At 41.3% G+C, this 19,149-nt stretch overlaps 1 long non-coding RNA gene and 1 pseudogene across 1 annotated transcript in view; both read right to left on the reverse strand.

Moving 5' to 3' along the window:
• LOC137233071 (uncharacterized) overlaps positions 1-19,149 on the reverse strand; it is a 130,838-nt gene that overhangs the window by 22,547 nt on the left and 89,142 nt on the right. Inside the window, exon 2 of the long non-coding RNA XR_010947281.1 lies at positions 11,046-11,224. This is a non-coding gene — a long non-coding RNA (uncharacterized lncRNA). The remainder of the gene's footprint in view (positions 1-11,045; positions 11,225-19,149) is intronic.
• LOC137233070 (nucleolar protein 56 pseudogene) lies at positions 6,164-7,081 on the reverse strand (annotated as a pseudogene).

Below are 19,149 nucleotides of genomic sequence, written 5' to 3' on the forward strand. Positions count from 1 at the left end.
TTAAGAATGTAGCATCTCAGGTCCCAGCCCAGACCTGCTGTATCAAAATCTACCTTTTAACTAGATCCCCAGATGATCTGTATGCGCATTAAGGTTTGAGAAGCACTGACAGGGGATAAGGAAGGGAATAATTGTACTGACAGATGAAAGGGAGATTCCAGAAAGCAGAGAACTTCAAGAAAAGCTCCTCAAATGCAATGGCTGCAACAGCATCAGGTGAGGGTAGGGTCTGCAAGTGATCTGGGATGGTTGATACTTCCAGGCATCCTTCATCTTGAGCAATGACCCCTTCTACTAAGTAGCCCATTCTCACCCTTTCAGTCCTATTCTCAAGCCATCTCCCTCTTCTGACAATGTCTTCTTGCAATTTAGGAAGCACAGCTTAGATGCAAATAACAAGAGGCTCAAATAATGCCAGGCCTTCTTTAAACAAGATCGGTCAGCCCTCGCCAGCAGCTGAGAAGTGTGCAATGAAATTCCCTAGTTGAGACAGCCGGATTCCTTTTGCCACTTCTAAGCACCATGGCAGCTTAGAACAAGCAGAGCTGAGCCCCAGTTTTCATGCAAGGAAACTGCTAGGACTTACAGCCTGAGAGGGTTTGAGTGAGGCAGACGGAAACAGACAGAGGCAGACTTCACTTGCCACAGGGCTAAGGCAATGCAAGGAATTGGTACCTACCCAGCCCTGGGCTTGGCAAATGTCCACTGGTTCTACACCAGATTTCTGTCTCTTTTTACTGTATTCCACTCTTCCCCACCCCTCATTTGTACTAGTTAACAATTAGGTAAATAATTAGATAGATAAAGTTGGCGAGAAAAAAACTTCTTTTCTCACTTATGTTTAATAATTAGGGGCATGCAAATTAAACACAAAAGACACATTAACCCAAGAAAAGAAAAAGATTATTCACATAAGTACATGGGAGCTTACAGAAAATGTGGCTCAAAGAAGAAGTTAGAATTTGGGGCTTATATACCATCTTACCAGGAGAAGAGGAGGGGGAGAAAGGGCACCTAGGAGAAAATGAATGACTTTGGGGAAAGAGAAACTGTACTCTAGGAGAGTAGATGGGGAGGTATGATGGTTTCGTAACAATGTTTGCTTTTGCAATTCCTCATCCCAATGCCAGCTTCTCATTTTCCCCAGTATAGGAAACCTCCTTAGAAGGGGGATTTATGGCAATTGAATTCTTTTGGAAGATTCTACTTTTAGACAAATAAAGGGAAGTGGTGTTCAGACAGACCCTCCTCTGCATCTGTTGATTCTCAAATGTCCGTCTTCAGCTCAAAGTAATTTTATGCCACATTTGGCATAATTTCCTTCAGTAATTAGGAAAATAAAGGGATATAAAGAAAAACACACATGCTATCTCTGTATCACATGCAGGTGCGCACACACGTACCACCAACTGGAAATAACTGCTAACCTTTTATTATGATTTGTTTTTTAATCTCCTTTCTTTTCACTTTTTGGCACAGGGTTGGGATCACGCTATATACAGTATACAGTTTTGCTTGCTTTTTCTACTTCACATTTTCAGCTTAGTATTGGAGAAGTATATACAAGAAAAACTTTAAAATTTAATTTAAAAATTATGAAATCTTTCAAATGTAAAGTTCAGAAAATAATATAACAACCATCCATGAATCTACTACCAGTATTTAAGAGACATGACTATTTTGCTATACTTGCTTTGGATTACTCTGGAAAAAATGTCACAAATGCACTTAATGTCTCCTGCCAAACCCTACCACCCACACCTTTCCAGAGGTCACCACCATCCTGAGACTGGTATGTTCCATTCTCAGGCTTATTTTTTATTTTTATTGTTTTGCGATATGCGGCCCTCTCACTGTTGTGGCCTCTCCCGTTGCGGAGCACAGGCTCACGGGCCCAGCAGCTCCGCGGCATGTGGGATCTTCCCGGACCGGGGCACGAATCCGTGTCCCCTGCATCGGCAAGCGGACTCTCAACCACTGCGCCACCAGGGAAGCCCTCTCAGGCTTATTTTTAACTGTTGCCAATAAAATATATCAATGTTTCTTGGGGTTTTAAATTTCACACAAATGGTATTATGTTGCGAAAAGTTATCCTTTTGTAATTTGCTTTCTATCAGTCAATATTAGGTCACCTTGATGAAGATGTTCTTTTTTCCATTTAATTGTACTAATGGAAAACAGGTACCCATTGTTCTGTTAGAAAATGTTTCAGTTTTGCAAAGGCCCAGAGCTTAGAGCTGATGGCAGATGGAGCTAGATGGTACCTCCCTTCCATTCCTTTTTGAATCTATTCACTGTCGGGGGACTCAAGGAGCATTCTGGGAGAAATGCGAGCAAGCTCAAGGCCCCCTTCCTGTTAAGTGTCAAGGTGTATAGACACACTGAATGTGGCACTGGCAGAGATCAGGTGGCAGGAACTATCAACAAAGAATTCTGAAGTACTCATCATAACCATGGGGAATCTAAACTGAGACTCAGATTCCAAAGCAAGCCTATTTCTAGGCATAGACTAGAGAATATCTGGTTATGAACACTTTGTGTGAGAATGTGGGGCCCAAACTTCATCTGATCTAGCTGCCCTGGCTCATGCGTAGGAAAAGGAGGAGGGGCTGGGGCAGGTGGGGCTGTTTGTGTGTACACATGGCAAGAACCAGTCCTGTGAGCAAATTTGTTTGATCGCCCTGTACAGTGGTGACTCTATAATGCGGAGACCTTGTCTCCTGTGGCCAGATGCACAGTGTGTGATGGGCTGCAGCAGACACCACCTCAAAGGGCAGCTGAGAGCAGTGTTAGAGGCAGATGTGCTAGAATTTCTGCTTTTCCTCTGCAAGGTGGTGGTGCTGAGCTTTTGCTGTCCTTGGACTTGCCTAGGGAATGTGATCTGAGATAGTGAAGGATGGACTTTTCTTAATCAGATCCCATTGGTTCTGTGCCAATAGATTTAACATTTAATGAAACGTGACCCATCTACACATTCTCCAGAAACCATGTGCAAGCATGGTCATAGCAGCACTGTTCCCATCACCCCCAACTGAAATCACTGCCACATCCTTCAACAGTAAATAGGTGAATAAATGGTAAACAATTTACAGGATAAAATTTTCTACACCCATCGGAATGAGCAATCCACAGTAAAGATGAACCTCACAAATACAATGCTGAATAAAAGAGACCACATACAAAGGAGCACAAATTGTAAGATTCCGTTTATATGAAGTTCAAAGACAGGCAAAATTAATCTGTGCTGTTATAAGTTGGATTGTGGCTGCTCTTGGCATGGGGTAATGAGTGAAAGCGAACCAAAGTGGACTTCTGGGGCCCTGGTGATGTTTTCTTTCTTGATTTGGGTACTAGTTAAAAGGGTACATTTCAGTTTGTGAAAATTCCTCAAGATTTACGCTTATGCCCAATTTTCTGTATGTATATCATAATTTCAAGGAAAGGTTTTAAAAAGCGATTTTATTTTTTTCTTTAAGCTGATGAAGTGAGGCTTACACATGAATGATTATCAAAGCCTTAACTTTATCATTCACATCCCATGGCCACTGGTTGAAGGTCAAGACACACTTTCATCCCTCTACCTGAAACACCCCAGTCTAATGATCTAGCCATCTTCCAAGTGTCCTCCCAAAGACAGCGTTGTGCCCTGACTTCTCCACACCCCTTCTCCAGCCTTCTCTGCACTTCTATGAGAAAATGCTAGAAATCTGTGAAAAGAGAAGAGGGAAGAGTTCTCAATCCCCAGGACAGGACGATGGGGATAAATTGATGATCGGAGGGCAGATGGTGCCCACCACGCAAACATTCGCAGGAGAGGGGAGGCCCAGCTCCGACCTTGCAGCATCTATATTTACCAACCTAAGATTTGCCTCATTCAAGTTTCAGTGAGCATTTTAAGCCCTCATGTTGTCACAAGGGAGAAGCATCAAACGAGGAATCCTCTCAGTCTTAAGGCCTTGCTTGCCACTGGACACTGTGAGCTCCAGGCAGGCTTTTAATTTTCTGCATTTTAACCCTGGTTCTTGCCTCTAACATCTCTCCTTGTGTGGTTTTTTTAGGCAGTGTCTTTATTTTTATTTTTTTTTCTTTTGCAGTACGCGGGCCTCTCACTGCTGCGGCCTCTCCCGTTGCGGAGCACAGGCTCCAGACGCGCAGGCTCAGCGGCCATGGCTCACGGGCCCAGCCGCTCTGCGGCATGTGGGATCTTCCCGGACCGGGGCACGAACCCCTGTCCCCTGCATTGGCAGGCAGACTCTCAACCACTGTGCCACCAGGGAAGCCCTAGGCAGTGTCTTTAGATCACTTAATTCTGTTTCAAACATTTGCCTCTGTCATACCAACAAGTCTGAATTTGCCTATTAGATTCCTGTTGGCTAAATCTCTTTCCTGTCAATCCCTCGCTAAAAGACTGCAGTACAAGTTGAAAGGATTCCCCTGAATGTATAGGGAGATATTTCCTTCCCTGTGAGCCGTGTGTCCAGTGGCAGTGCCACCTCTTCCAGGTGGTTTGTGGACTTCGAAACTTTCTAAATGTAAAATGTACTGAGATCTGGGCTTCCCTGGTCGCGCAGTGGTTGAGAGTCCGCCGCCGATGCAGGGGACACGGGTTCATGCCCCAGTCCGGGAGGATCCCACATGCCGTGGAGCGGCTGGGCCCATGAGCCATGGCCACTGAGCCTGCGCATCCGGAGCCTGTGCTCCACAACGGGAGAGGCCACAGCAGTGAGAGGCCCGCGTACCGCAAAAAAAAAAAAAAAAAAAAAGTGTACTGAGATCCAAAGATGATACATTACTGGAAAAACTAAGCCCTAGTAATTCCCTTTGTTCTTTGTATGACATCTCCATTATTACATTGTTCCCACACAGCACCTGACATATTAACACGTTCTCAATATATGAGAAGGAAGGAAGGAGAAAGATGAAGAGGAATATGAGACGATTATCTTATTATAGTCCAGAGGTCTTTTAGTCTTTTTTCACATTTCAAAATCAACTAGTTTGGCAAGATACACTGTCAAATAATTATTCTAAGGTTTAAAAAAAGTTGTAAAACCCTTTAAAAAAGGGTTTTAAAAAAAGTTGTAACCTCTTCTTGGATATTCATAATGCACACAAGAATAGTAAAGCTGCTGGAAGTTCTACAACAGAGAAACATGCCTGATTGGGGTTCCTGCAGAGTATTCCATGGAATCCTTTTAGGATCTTCTGTTAGATCTTTTAGTATCATCCAGCCACATCCTACAGGACCAGTGTTCTTCAGAGCATCCTCTGGCAAATGTACCTTTAACTCAACCAGATATGATTCAAAGACTGTCAGTCTGAATTGTTCCCATGCAAAGAGTTTCTGAACCTGTAGTTATCACCACCATGAACTCCTGAGACTGCACCAAAGGCACTCTGATTAAACACCTGCTCGTGTGAAGGCAAGAACACATGACTCTATTGTACTACACATACTGTGCATTCTACACAGACTCTGAGCCTGAGTTGGAAGGAGGCGACTGAGTCCCAGGGGTTTCAGATAAAGTGACTGTAGGCAGTATGGCTGTAACAACCGGGTGAGAAATGGCACACTCTGGAGGTCATTACAAATGAGTCAGATGACTGAAAGACAGATTTATATGTGTCACCTAATCCTGGCATTCAGTTTCATTCTGTATGGTTAATTTCAGGCAGCAAAACAAAGCACTGATTACCTCTCCAAATTCAATTGCAGACAGTCATGCTTAACAAGGGGGAAGAAAGCAAGTGTCTATTGAGACCAAAGTTTGCAGATGTCAATCAGCCAATGATAAAAGCAATCTGATCCTGTCCTGTATGGAAAATAATGGAAAGTTGGTCTAGTTGTGGTATGTCTCATGCCAATAAGAGGGAGGTAGGATGTGACCTCTCATGCAGACATATTTTTTTTTTTTTGTCACCAGATGGATACTCTACCAATAATTTCAGTGTGGGGATGCACTGACATCTAGTGGACAAACAGGTGGTTGACATTTTGGCCATAAATGGTACTACTGTAGGAATTCGTAAACTACAAAGTAATGGTATTTGAGAAAATTTAGTTCAAATAAAATTTAAAGTAGGAATATAGATTTTCTTTTTTACCATGGTTGAAGCCAGTTAATTAAATTTGTATGTAAATTAATATTACATTTTTTTTGACTTGTGAATTTGTTTTTATTTTTATTGGGCTATAGGGGATGGGCTGGGAAATATCTCTGTAAGTTATGCCCTACTAGGGAAATGTCCATTCTGATTTTCCTGGGACAGCTTTCGGAGCTTTTTCTTTTTCTTGGAGCTGCTGCTCTTGCTGGCAGCAGCCTCTTCAAGTCCACTGCTGAGAGGCTCCTCCTTGGAAGAGAACTTCCTCTTTTTCTTGGGAACCCTCTTGTTTCCTGACTCTTCAGGGTCACTATCTGGTTCCTCTTTGGGGAAAGATTTCTTCCTCTTGGTAAGACTTCCACTGCCAGCTGTCTCTTCAAGATCACTAACCAGCTCCTCCTTGGAAAAAGATTTCTTTTTTTTGGGTTTGGAGGAGACAGATGGGGGTCTTCCATTCCATTCTCCTGAGGAGCCTCCTGGGGCTTTTGCTTTTGCTTCTTTTTGGGTCTTGCACTTGTCTCCTCACATTCCTTCAGGGTACTACTGCTGTTTTCTGAAGACACCAGGGCAATTGCAGCCAGCCTTTTCTTTTCCTTCTTCAAGCGTTTCTTCTCCTGTTTCTCCAGCTTTCTAGTAATCTCAGGAGCCGCTTCCTCTGCCTGAACCATTGCCTCCTTCATGACATCCAGATTCTTTCATGGAATCTCTCCAGTCTCATAGAAGGACAGCCACTCCTCAACTTGTTCTTGAAGCTTCTCCCCAAATACACTGGTAGGTACCTCAGAGAAGCAATCGATTCGTGAGGCAATACTGCATTTGTTTGCCAGGTATCAGGAGATGTGGCCTTTGTTCTTGGCAGCTGCTTGGCCAATGAAGGTAGAGTGGAAAATGAGTCCATATTTTGGGGTGCTACCCCTTGTCTTCAGGGCTCTGGAAAGTTGGTCCCTGTGCTGGGCCCAGGGAATCACTCAGACACCAGGACTGAATATTACATTTTGAAGACTTTTTCTTATTAACAATACCATCCCTCTGTCTTGTGAAATACTGGTGGATGGTTGGATGACTACCAGAATTAACAAGTTTACACGTAGGTAAAGACAGATAACAGAACACCAGAGATACCCAAAAGAAGGCATGAAGTGCTGTCCCTTTTGTTTTTGGAAAAGAAATATTTTATCTAATTATCAAACACAATTGAGTTAGTAGGTTCCAGCCACCTTCCAGTAAGGAATTTGAGAACTTTAGAAGTTTGGTCAAAAAACTGCAAAGCTGAATACAATTATGCCAGATGCTACTCTGGTAGGGGGAAGAGGGCATTCCAAGTCCAAAGAAAAGGCCTGTGTGTCCAGTTTTCCTTGAATCACTGATCAAGAGAGTCTTTGAAATAAATCTTATTTAACTAGTTCACTGAATGATACATTGTGGGAAGTAATTAGTGTTAAGATGTGAGGAGAAAAATAGACAACATCTGTCTCTTTGACTCTTGGATTGTGAAACAACTGAGAAATGGACTCACGGCGTAAATCAAACCAAGATTTAAGAACATAAATCCAACAAAGATTTAAGAACATAAATCCTACTCTGGGTAAAGCAGATTGAAGAATGCTGCTCAAACTGTGCCCAACATAGATTCTTCTAATATTGCCATTTCCTCCTGTATTAAATTTATACTGATACAATTACAGTGCTTCTGTCTACTTCCTGTCTAGTTTCTACTTTTTCCAAAACTGTATGGGTTACTCACAATTTCCTGTATCTGTTCTTCCTTAATATACAATGATAAGACAAGCATTATCCAAAATTTGGAAATAAGGTAAAGAGTATGACTTTTCAATGGGATGTCTTTTCAATGTCATATTATAATTTTGTTTATTAGGCCTACACAAGGGACTTTTTAATCTCCTAAGAGAATATACCTGTATTTGACTTACAACTTATTATTTGAATAGAGCTCAACTACTGTGAAGCTACATGTTAATTTGTATAGTTCTTTACTGAGAGGCTGAATATACAAATGGGCAGTAGCCAGACCATGTATAAAAACAGAACTCTGACCCACAACTTACAGGAACCAGCCCAGGAAACCAATCCATCATCTCTAGTAACCAGCCCTGGAAGCCATATAGCTGTAGACTGGACCTGTAAGAAGTAAGACCTCTATCTCTAGTACTAATCCAGGAAGCCAAACAATAATCTCTGTAACAATCAGTCCAAAATGGCTAAGACTGGATCAATAATTGACAGCTTTCTAATTTTTATCCCTGCTTCCAACTTAAGAACAACCAGAGAAAGCCAAATATAAACCCAACCAATCACACAGGATGCCCTGCTTCTATTCAGCTCACCTGTGGCTTCCCCATGCCAACAGCCTCTGTCAGGGCACACCCAAAGCTTCCCCTTTTTTCCACTATAAAGCTTTTCTCCTCCTCTTCTGCCTGCCATTGAGTCTCTTCCAAAATGCAAGTGATAATGGCTGACTCCCTTGCTATAGCAAGATCTGAACAATAATCTTTGCTTGTCTGGTTGATCTTCATTCATTTCCACAGTCCAGTATAAAACAAAACCTCAAAGGTTAATATTTCCTTTCCCTGTAGAGCATTAACCAGTTTTGTATGTAGCCTAGCAACCTTCTTTTAACAATCTTTTGCTTAATGTACAGAAATAACTGTACCTTATATGCTCTTGGAACCCGTTTTCCTATCTTATTTGTTCCCTCGTTAATGAATTGACTAAACTGTTGACATGTGTTCATTCTATATTTGTATGGGAATGATGTTTTTAAGTTTTTGAAAATTACACATTGACCAGAGAAAAGAAACAGAATGCCTATAAACATCTAAGGAGAAATTCAAATCTGTATTATATTAAAGCTGTATTAAAAGAGGAAGCAGCATACTTACTAGGTCTACAGGATGTCTTCAATTTATTTTAATATTGTGAAATAGCTGCCCTAGATATTTGTTGAAGAGATTTGCCAAAGTTACTCAGCTCATGGACTACTTGGAATTACACAGCTCTGAGTGACCCAACTTGAAACTTACATTAGTCAGTTTTTGCTGTGTAACAACCCTCCAAATTCTACTTTCAGAAACATTTATTTTTCTCAGTCAAAGGTGTGCAAGTTGGCTACAGTGGCTCTGCCTCAGAAGTGAGTAGGTTCAGATCTGCTCCACCTTTGGACTGAAGGCTATTTGGGACAAATTCTTCCTATAGTGACGACAAAAGAGCAAAACAACAAGCTCAACCATGCAAGCAACCTCATCTCATGTCATCCAAGTCACCTAGCAGAGCCCAAGTTAAGGGTGGGGGCAGGGCATATACTCCTCCCGCAGTAGTAAGCACTGCGAAGTCTCAGGTCAAAGATCGAGGATGTATTCACCCCTGACAGGGAGGCAGTAATCTCATCTAATCTGTGGCAAAAGCAAAGCAAAACTACAGAGGAAGGAAGAGCTCGGCTGACCAGTTTTCAGAAGGACTGGCATCCGGTCGCAGACCAGATGTGGAAGATGGCAAGTGAGGAACAGTACTCACTTCCCTGAGTGACACACCCTGAGCTGGTGTAATCAGTTCTTGGAGATCTTCAGAACGCTTTGACAGAGTGAAAGTCACAATTCCAGAAGCGACCTGCAGGTAAGTATGAATCAAGCTTTTAAGCCTGTGTCAGCTCTGTGATGTGATTCTCAGGAATGATCAGGCGTTCACCCAGTTGTGCTCCAGTTCCCAGAGGCATCGACTGAACTGGAAGTAAACCATGCCCTGCAAGCAGAGCCTGAGGCTTTGGGAATAGAGGACAAATATAGTCTGAATACACAAAATAAATATTATATACTAAATAAAATTTCTGAAAATCTTATTGGGCAGCCAAATTCTGAGTAATGTTCATAAAACTGATGAAATTAAAGCTAAAGTCTAACATCATTGATATGCCTATTTGTATAAATCTCAGGTTTGTCAAGAATTCTTCTCTCTTAAAATATCAATAGCTCATTGATTGTGATAGATGGCTTATTAGGCATAAGTTTTATTTTTATATGAATAAATTTGATGAAATGTTGAAAATGCTCTTACATAAATAATAAAATCTGTATTTCAACTATCAAATAAGCTACGATCACTACCTTTTTCCCTTGTAGCTTACCCAAATGTCAGTGTCCAGTTATAGGGCCAACTGCTAAAACAGTTTAGATGCCTAAGAGAAAAGTGCTTCACTTTGCCACCGAAGTTGCTTTTTCACTCAACGTTATTTTTGTTAGATTGTCGCTTACACATGTAGTTTTAGTTCACTCGTTTTCAGTGCTACATTGCATTTCATTGTCTGTGTATTCTGGCTTTTAAATTCATTCTTTTATTAATAGTTATTTAAAGTTATTACTTCAGTTTGCCATACCAAAATATTCTTTTTCCTTACCTTATCATTTATCCTTACACATATCCTCACGTCACTCCCTCAGGGACACGTATCATGGTTGGAGTTTAGAACCAAATAGTTGCACATAATGTAAAGAAGGGCCTGCTGGGGTGATGTGCTGCCTCTCCAAGATTATTCAGGTAAGAGAAATATTTAAGATGCTCTAGACTGGACCAGGCTTGGTGGATTTTGACTAGCTTGTTCATGCATCTGTGGCCAGTTAATGGGAGGCTGACTGGTTCAAGATGGTCTCACATTTCTGGAGGTTAGGGTTGCTGTTGGCCTGTTGGCTGGGGCAAAGGGCAGCTGGGCACATGTCCCTTATCCTCCAACTGGCTCCAAAAGCAGGGTACCAAGTTGGAACCAAAGCTCCCAAGGCCTTTTAAGTACAGGTATAGGCTATACATCACCTCTTCCACATTTTATTGGCCAGCCAGCTCCCGTTCAAGGGCAATATTCCAGCTATCTATATTTCTATATAACAAACCACCTCAAAAGTTACTAGTTTAAAACAACAATCATTTATTTTGCTCACCATTCTGTCATTTGGTCAAGGCCCAGTGGGGACAATTCATCTCTGCTCCACCAGATATCAGCTGGACTAAGGCTGGAGGATCCACTTCCAAGATGGCTCTGGCACATGGCTGGCAAACTCCTCTCCAGGTGAGACTCTCAGGGGGCAGGTTACATTTCTTACATCATGGGAGATGGATCCTTAGAGACGGGAAATGGAAGCTGCTAGTTTCTTTTTTCTTTTTTTTTTGCCACACCCAAGGAGTATTTAATAAAGAAAAATATATAAAAAGGATTATATACCATGAGGAGGTGTGATTTATATCACATTTAAGAAAACACTGGCTAACCCCAAATCATGAAGATTTACTCATGTTTTCATCTAAAAGTTTTATAGTTTTAGCTCTTACATTTAGGTTTTTATGATCATTTTGAGCTAATTTTTATGTGTGGTATCCTTATGCTACAAAATTTGTGTAATTTTGTAGCTTTAAAATCTGGAAGTATGAGTCTTCCAACTTTGGGTTTTGGGGTTTTTTTTTTCAAAATTGTTTTGGCAATTCTGAATCCTTGAATTTTCATATAAGTTTTAGGATCAGTCTGTTGAATTATGAAAAAAAATAGTCAGCTGGAATTTTGTTGACTCTGTAGATCTGGGGAGTACTGCCATCTTAACAATATTAAGTCTTCTGATCCATGAACACTGAATGTCTTTCTGTTTATTTAGATATTCTTTAAGCTCTTTCTAGAAGGTTTTATGGTTTTCAGTGTACAAAGCTTCCACTTCTTCTATTTAAGTATTTTATTCTTTTCGATGCTATTGTAAATGCAATTGTTTTATTAATTTCGTTTCAATTGTTCAGTACTTATTTTCAAATCTGGATACTTTGTATTTCTTTTCTTGTCTAATTTCCTTGGCTCCAACAAAATGCTGAATAGAAGTGGTGAGAGCAGACATCTTTGTGGAAGCTGCTAGTTTCTTAAGGCTTAGCCCAGAAACTGATATAGCATCACTTCTGCCATATCCCTTTTGTCAAACCCTTACCACCCAGATTCAAGGAAAAGGGAGAATAGTGGGGCTATATATTAAAACTGCCATAAGTGGGCTCTAGATTCCAACCTTGATGGGAGAAGTGATAACGTCACCTTGTAAAGGGCATGAACACTGGAAGAGGGAAAAAGTTGCAGCCATTTGCACAATCAGTGTGAGCAGGAAGAGGGAGAGATTTCTGGTTCAAAATTTCTTCTCCTTTTAACAAAGCTACCACTTACTTGTCTTAGCCTTATGTTAACTATAACTTATCAAAAGGTAAATTTAGAAATGCTACTTTTATTATTTAAATGGCTTAAAGGATTTTATACAGAAAGGCTTTGTAAGTGCCTCCCTTTTATTTCAAAATAAATGTTAGTACTTTAGCTCCCCTTGAAAGATGTGAAACCATGTTTTGTTGATGGGATAACTATTATGCAACAAGAGTGAGGGTAATCATCTTATTCCACTCGACAGGATGAACATAGCCATTTTTGCACAGAAAAGACGGTGAAATATTCAATTACAGCTGTGTGGTCAATGTAAAATCTCTCATTTATATGAACTGCAGAGTCATTAATTAGACATGGAGCAGGAAATTTTGTAAGCTGTAGCCACCCTGAATTTTCTTTAGGCTATCTTTCTCTGTGTCTTATGGACCATTATGAAATGATCTAGGGGCCAGCCAAACAGAATCATTCATTGACTCTCCCCAATCTCATTTATACTCTTCATACATGACTCCGTGGGATACAGCCAACTCCTTCAGGGAGGAAATTCTAAACTTCATGCATTAATTACATTCCCAAACACCTGCTTTCCTTTCCTAGGCAGCAACCTGATTTCAGGAAAAAGATCTGACCTCCTGAAAGTCCTAAAAATAAAATATCTACAGCATCCACCTCGTATGGTTTGATTAAAACTTTGATTAAAGCTTTTGTTCCAAAAGCTCCAAGCCAATTCCACCTCCTGGGGAGCACTGAGGTGGTGACAGCTCTATCCACTGAGTACAGATTGAGACAATTTGAGTCAGTCTTGGATTGTGTGCTTTTCAACTGCTTTGAGTTAGGACTGTGTTTGGCAACAAGTAATGGGAAACTTTACACATAGTAGCTTTTAAAAACTGAGTTGTTTCTTTTTATTTTAATGTTTATTTATTGAAGTATAATTGATTTACAATGTTGTGTTAGTTTCAGATGTACAGCAAAGTGATTCAGTTATATACATATTCTTTTTCAGATTCTTTTCCATTATAGGTTATTATAAGATATCGAATACAGTTCCCTGTGCTATACAGTAGGTCCTTATTGTTTATATATTTTTACATGGTAGGTTTCAGGAATCATTTCTATAGTTTGTTTTTGTTTCTTTTTATGCACCAAGAAGCACAAGTCTCTGGCAGCCTTGTGATGCAGTCAGGTACTTAGGCTGCTTTCTGTTTGGATTTTCTTATTTTGTGGTTTTCATCCTCATGTTTGTACCCAAGATGCTACCAATCAGCTCTTTAATTTCTGGATTGAAGTTACTATAATGATCTTCCTAGGGAAAGTGCGTTTAAAGTTGTAGATAACAAAGAAGAACCACAGCCTAGAAACATAAAGAGCCCAGAGCCTTCATTAAGCCAATCCTGAAAACACTCTTAAAATACCCATATCTCTGGTTTTTTAAATGACCTTTTTATTAAATAGATTGCTCTTGAGTTTCTTGTCTTTTTGGAACTGAAAGAACCTTAAGAGATACAAACCACATTCTGAAGATCTCCAAATCTGTCTTTTAAAAATATTTATTGAATGTATTTGCTTTTTGCATTCACATAACAAGAATTCACATGGCAAGAGTTTGGAACATGAGGAATTCCTGAACTGAATTTGTGGAAAACTGGAGATGTTGTAGTTAGAGGGAATAGATAGCCATGAATGCTTACAATAGAAATAGAGACTGAAATTTATTGAGCTAATCATCAGTGTGAGAACTTAGAAAGGAAATACAGAAAAACTCCAAAAAAAGGGGGAGGAAGATGAAGAAAAGAGCTTAAGTTTATGAAACAAATCGAAGATAAAATATAGAGGATTAAAAGCTCATAATGGAAATGTAAAAATTCTTATAGCTAAATTACAACGAAAATTGTATCTATCAAAACTTGTAGGTTGCAAAACTCACTGGGGGACGAGGGGAAGATGGCGGAAGAGTAAGACATGGAGATCACCTTCCTCCCCACATATACACCAGAAATACATCTACACGTGGAACAACTCCTACAGAACACCTACTGAACGCTGGTAGAAGACCTCAGACCTCCCAAAAGGCAAGAAACTCTCCACGTACCTGGGTAGGGCAAAAGAAAAAAAAAAAGAAAAAACAGAGACAAAAGAATAGGGACGGCACCTGCACCAGTGGGAGGGAGCTGTGAAGGAGGAAAAGTTTCCACATACTAGGAAGCCCCTTCGCGGGCGGAGACTGCGGGAGGCGGAGGGGGGAGCTTCGAAGCCGCGGAGGAGTGCACAGCAACGGGTGCGGAGGGCAAAGCGGGGAGATTCCCGCACAGAGGATCGGTGCCGACCGGCACTCACCAGCCCGAGAGGCTTGTCTGCTCACCCGCCAGGGCGGGCGGGGCTGCGAGCTGAGGCTCTGAGGCTCGGGTTTCGGTTTCGGACGGAGCGCAGGGAGAGGACTGGGGTTGGCAGCATGAACATAGCCTGAAGGGGTTAGTGCACCACGGCTAGCCGGGAGGGAGTCCGGGGAAAAGTCTGCACCTGCCGAGGAAGCAAGAGACTTTTTCTTCCCTCTTTGTTTCCTGGTGCGTGAGGAGAGGGGTTTAAGAACGCTGCTTAAAGGAGCTCCAGAGAGGGGCGCGAGCCGCGGCTAAAAGCGCGAACCCCACAGACGGGCGCGAGCCGCGGCTAAAAGCGCGGACCCCAGGGACGGGCGCGAGCCGCGGCTGAAAGCGCGGAATCCAGAGACGGGCGCAAACCGCGGCTAAAAGCGCGGACCCCAGAGACGGGCGGGAGATGCTAAGGCTGCTGCTGCCGCCACCAAGGGGCCTTGTGTGCGAGCACAAGTCACTCTCCACACCCCTCTTCCGCGGAGCCTGTGCAGCCCACCACTGCCAGGTTCCCGGGATCCAGGGACAACTTCCCCGGGAGAACGCACGGCGGGCCTCAGGCTGGTGCAAAGTCACGCCGGACTTTGCCGCCGCTGGACCGCCCCGCACACCGTGTCCCTCCCTCCCCGCCGGCCTCAGTGCGCCAGAGCCCCCGAATCAGCTGCTCCTTTAACCCCGTCCTGTCTGAGCGAAAAATAGACGCTCTCCAGCGACCTACATGCAGAGGCAGGGCCAAATCCAAAGCTGAGCCCCTGTGAGCTGTGAGAACAAAGAAAACAAAGGGAAATCTCTCCCAGCAGCCTCAGAAGCAGCGGATTAAAGCTCCACAATCAACTTGATATACCCTGCATCTGTGGAATACATGAATAGACAACCAATCATCCCAAATTAAGGAAATGGACTTTAGGAGCAAGATCTATGATTTTTTTCCCTATTCCTCTTTTTGTGAATGTGTATGTGTATGCTTCTGTGTGAGACCTTGTCTGTATAGTCTTGCTTCCACCATTTGTCCTAGGGTTCTATCCGTCCATGGTTTTTTTTTAAAATTTTTTTCTTAATAATCAATTTTAATTTTAATAACGTTATTATACTTTACCTTCGTTCGTTCTTTCTTTCTTTCTTTCCTTCCTTCCTTCCCTCCTTTAGACAACGAATCATCCGAAATTCAGGAGGTGGTCTCTGACAGCAAGATTTATGATTTTTCCCCCTTTACCTCTTTTAGTGAGGGTGTATGTGTATGCTTCTGTGTAAGATTTTGTCTGTATAGCTTTGCTTCCAACATTTGTCCTAAGGTTCTATCCGTCCCTTTTATTTTCTAAATAAGAATTTTTTAATTCAATAACTTTATTATACTTTATTTTATTTTTACTGTATCTTCTTTCTGTCTTTTTTCCTTCTTTCCCTCCTTCCTTCCTTCCACCCTCCCTCCCTCCCTCCTTTCTTTCCTTCTTTGCTTCTTTCTTTCTTCCTTCCTTCCTTCCTTCCTTCCCTCCTTTCCTTCTTTCTTTCCTCATACTTCTACTAATTCCCTCTACTTTTTCTCCCTTTTATTCTGAGCCGTGTGGATGAAAGGCTCTTGGTGCTCCAGCCAGGAGTCAGGGCTCTGCCTCTGAGGTAGGAGAGCCAACTTCAGGACACTGGTCCACAAGAGACCTCCCAGCTCCACATAATATCAAACGGCGAAAATCTCCCAGAGACCTCCATCTTAACACCAGCACCCAGCTTCACTCAACGACCAGCAAGCCACAGTGCTGGACAACCTATGCCAAACAACTAGCAAAACAGGAACACAACCCCACCATTAGCAGAGAGGCTGCCTAAAATCATAATAAGGCCACAGACACCCCAAAACACACCACCAGACGTGAACCTGCCCCCTAGAGAGACAAGATCCAGCCTCATCCACCACAATACAGGCACTAGTCCCCTCCACCAGGAAGCCTACACAACCCACTGAACCAACCTTAGCCACTGGAGACAGACATCAAAAACAGCGGGAACTACGAACCTGCAGTCTGCAAAAAGGAGACCCCAAACACAGTAAGATAAGCAAAATGAGAAGACAGAAAAACACACAGCAGATAAAGGAGCAAGATAAAAATGCACCAGACCTAACAAATGAAGAGGAAATAGCCAGTCTACCTGAAAAAGAATTCAGAATAATGATAGTAAGGATGATCCGAAATCTTGGAAATAGAATGGACAAAATGCAAGAAACATTTAACAAGGACCTAGAAGAAATAAAGATGAAACAAGCAACGATGAACAACACAATAAATGAAATTAAAAGCACTCTAGATGGGACAAATAGCAGAATAACTGAGGCAGAAGAACGGATAAGTGACCTGGAAGATAAAATAGTGGAAATAACTACTGCAGAGCAGAATAAAGAAAAAAGAATGAAAAGAACTGAGGACAGTCTCAGAGAACTCTGGGACAACATTAAATGCACCAACATTCGAATTATAGGGGTTCCAGAAGAAGAAGAGAAAAAGAAAGGGACTGAGAAAATATTTGAAGAGATTATAGTTGAAAACATCCCTAATATGGGAAAGGAAATAGTTAATCAAGTCCAGGAAGCACAGAGAGTCCCATACAGGATAAATCCAAGGAGAAATACGCCAAGACACATATTAATCAAACGGTCAAAAATTAAATACAAAGAAAGCATATTAAAAGCAGCAAGGGAAAAACAACAAATAACACATAAGGGAATCCCCATAAGGTTAACAGCTGATCGCTCAGCAGAAACCCTACAAGCCAGAAGGGAGTGGCAGGACATACTGAAAGTAATGAAGGAGAAAAACCTGCAGCCAAGACTACTCTACCCAGCAAGGATCTCATTCAGATTTGATGGAGAAATTAAAACCTTTACAGACAAGCAAAAGCTGAGAGAGTTCACCACCAAACCAGCGTTACAACAAATGCTAAAGGATCTTCTCTAGGCAAGAAACACAAGAGAAGGAAAAGACCTACAATAATGAACCCAAAACAATTTAGAAAATGGGAATACGAACATACATATCGATAATTACCTTAAATGTAAATGGACTAAATGCTCCCATCAAAAGACACAGATTGGCTGAATGGATACAAAAACAAGACCCATATATTTGCTGTATACAAGAGACCCACTTCAGACCTAGGGACACACATAGACTGAAAGTAAGGGGATGGAAAAAGATATTTCATGCAGAGGGAAACCAAAAGAAAGCTAGAGTAGCAATTGTCATATCAGAAAAAATAGACTTTAAAATAAAGACTATTAAAAGAGACAAAGAAGGACACTACATAATGATCAAGGGATCGATCCAAGAAGAAGATATAACAATTGTAAATATTTATGCACCCAACATAGGAGCACCTCAATACATAAGGCAAATACTAACAGCCATAAAAGGGGAAATCGACAGTAACACATTCATAGTAGGGGACATTAACACCCCACTTTCACCAATGGACAGATCATCCAAAATGAAAATAAATAAGGACACACAAGCTTTAAATGATACATTAAACAAGATGGACTTAATTGATATTTAAAGGACACTCCATCCAAAAACAACAGAATATACATTTTTCTCAAGTGCTCATGGAACATTCTCCAGGATAGATCATATCTTGGGTCACAAATCAAGCCTTGGTAAATTTAAGAAAATTGAAATTTTATCAAGTGTCTTTTCTGACCACAATGCTATGAGACTAGATATCAATTACAGGAAAAGATCTGTAAAAAATACAACCACATGGAGGCTAAACAATACACTACTTAATAACAAGTGATCACTGAAGAAATCAAAGAGCAAATTTAAAAAAATACCTAGAAACAAATGACAATGGAGAAACAACGACCCAAAACCTATGGGATGCAGCAAAAGCCTATGGGATGCAGCAAAAGCAGTTCTAAGAGGAAAGTTTATAGCAATACAAGCCCACCTTAAGAAACAGGAAACATCTCGAATAAACAACCTAACCATGCACCTAAAGCAATTAGAGAAAGAAGAACATAAAAACCCCAAAGTTAGCAGAAGGAAAAGAAATCATAAAAATCAGATCAGAAATAAATGAAAAAGAAACGAAGGAAACGATAGCAAAGATAAAAAAAAACTAAAAGCTGGTTCTTTGAGAAGATAAACAAAACTGATAAACCATTAGCCAGACTCATCAAGAAAAACGGAGAGAACACTCAAATCAATAGAATTAGAAATGAAAAAGGAGAAGTAACAACTGACACTGCAGAAATACAAAAGATCATGAGAGATTACTACAAGCAACTCTATGCCAATAAAATGGACAACCTGGAAGAAACGGACAAATTCTTAGAAATGCACAACCTGCCAAGACTGAATCAGGAAGAAATAGAAAATATGAACAGACCAATCACAAGCACTGAAATTGAAACTGTGATTAAAAATCTTCCGACAGGGCTTCCCTGGTGGCACAGTGGTTGAGAGTCCGCCTGCCGATGCAGGGGACATGGGTTCGTGCCCCGGT

Source organism: Pseudorca crassidens, chromosome 10 (assembly GCF_039906515.1).
Source record: "Pseudorca crassidens isolate mPseCra1 chromosome 10, mPseCra1.hap1, whole genome shotgun sequence".
In the NCBI taxonomy this organism is placed as follows: Eukaryota; Metazoa; Chordata; class Mammalia; order Artiodactyla; family Delphinidae; genus Pseudorca; species Pseudorca crassidens.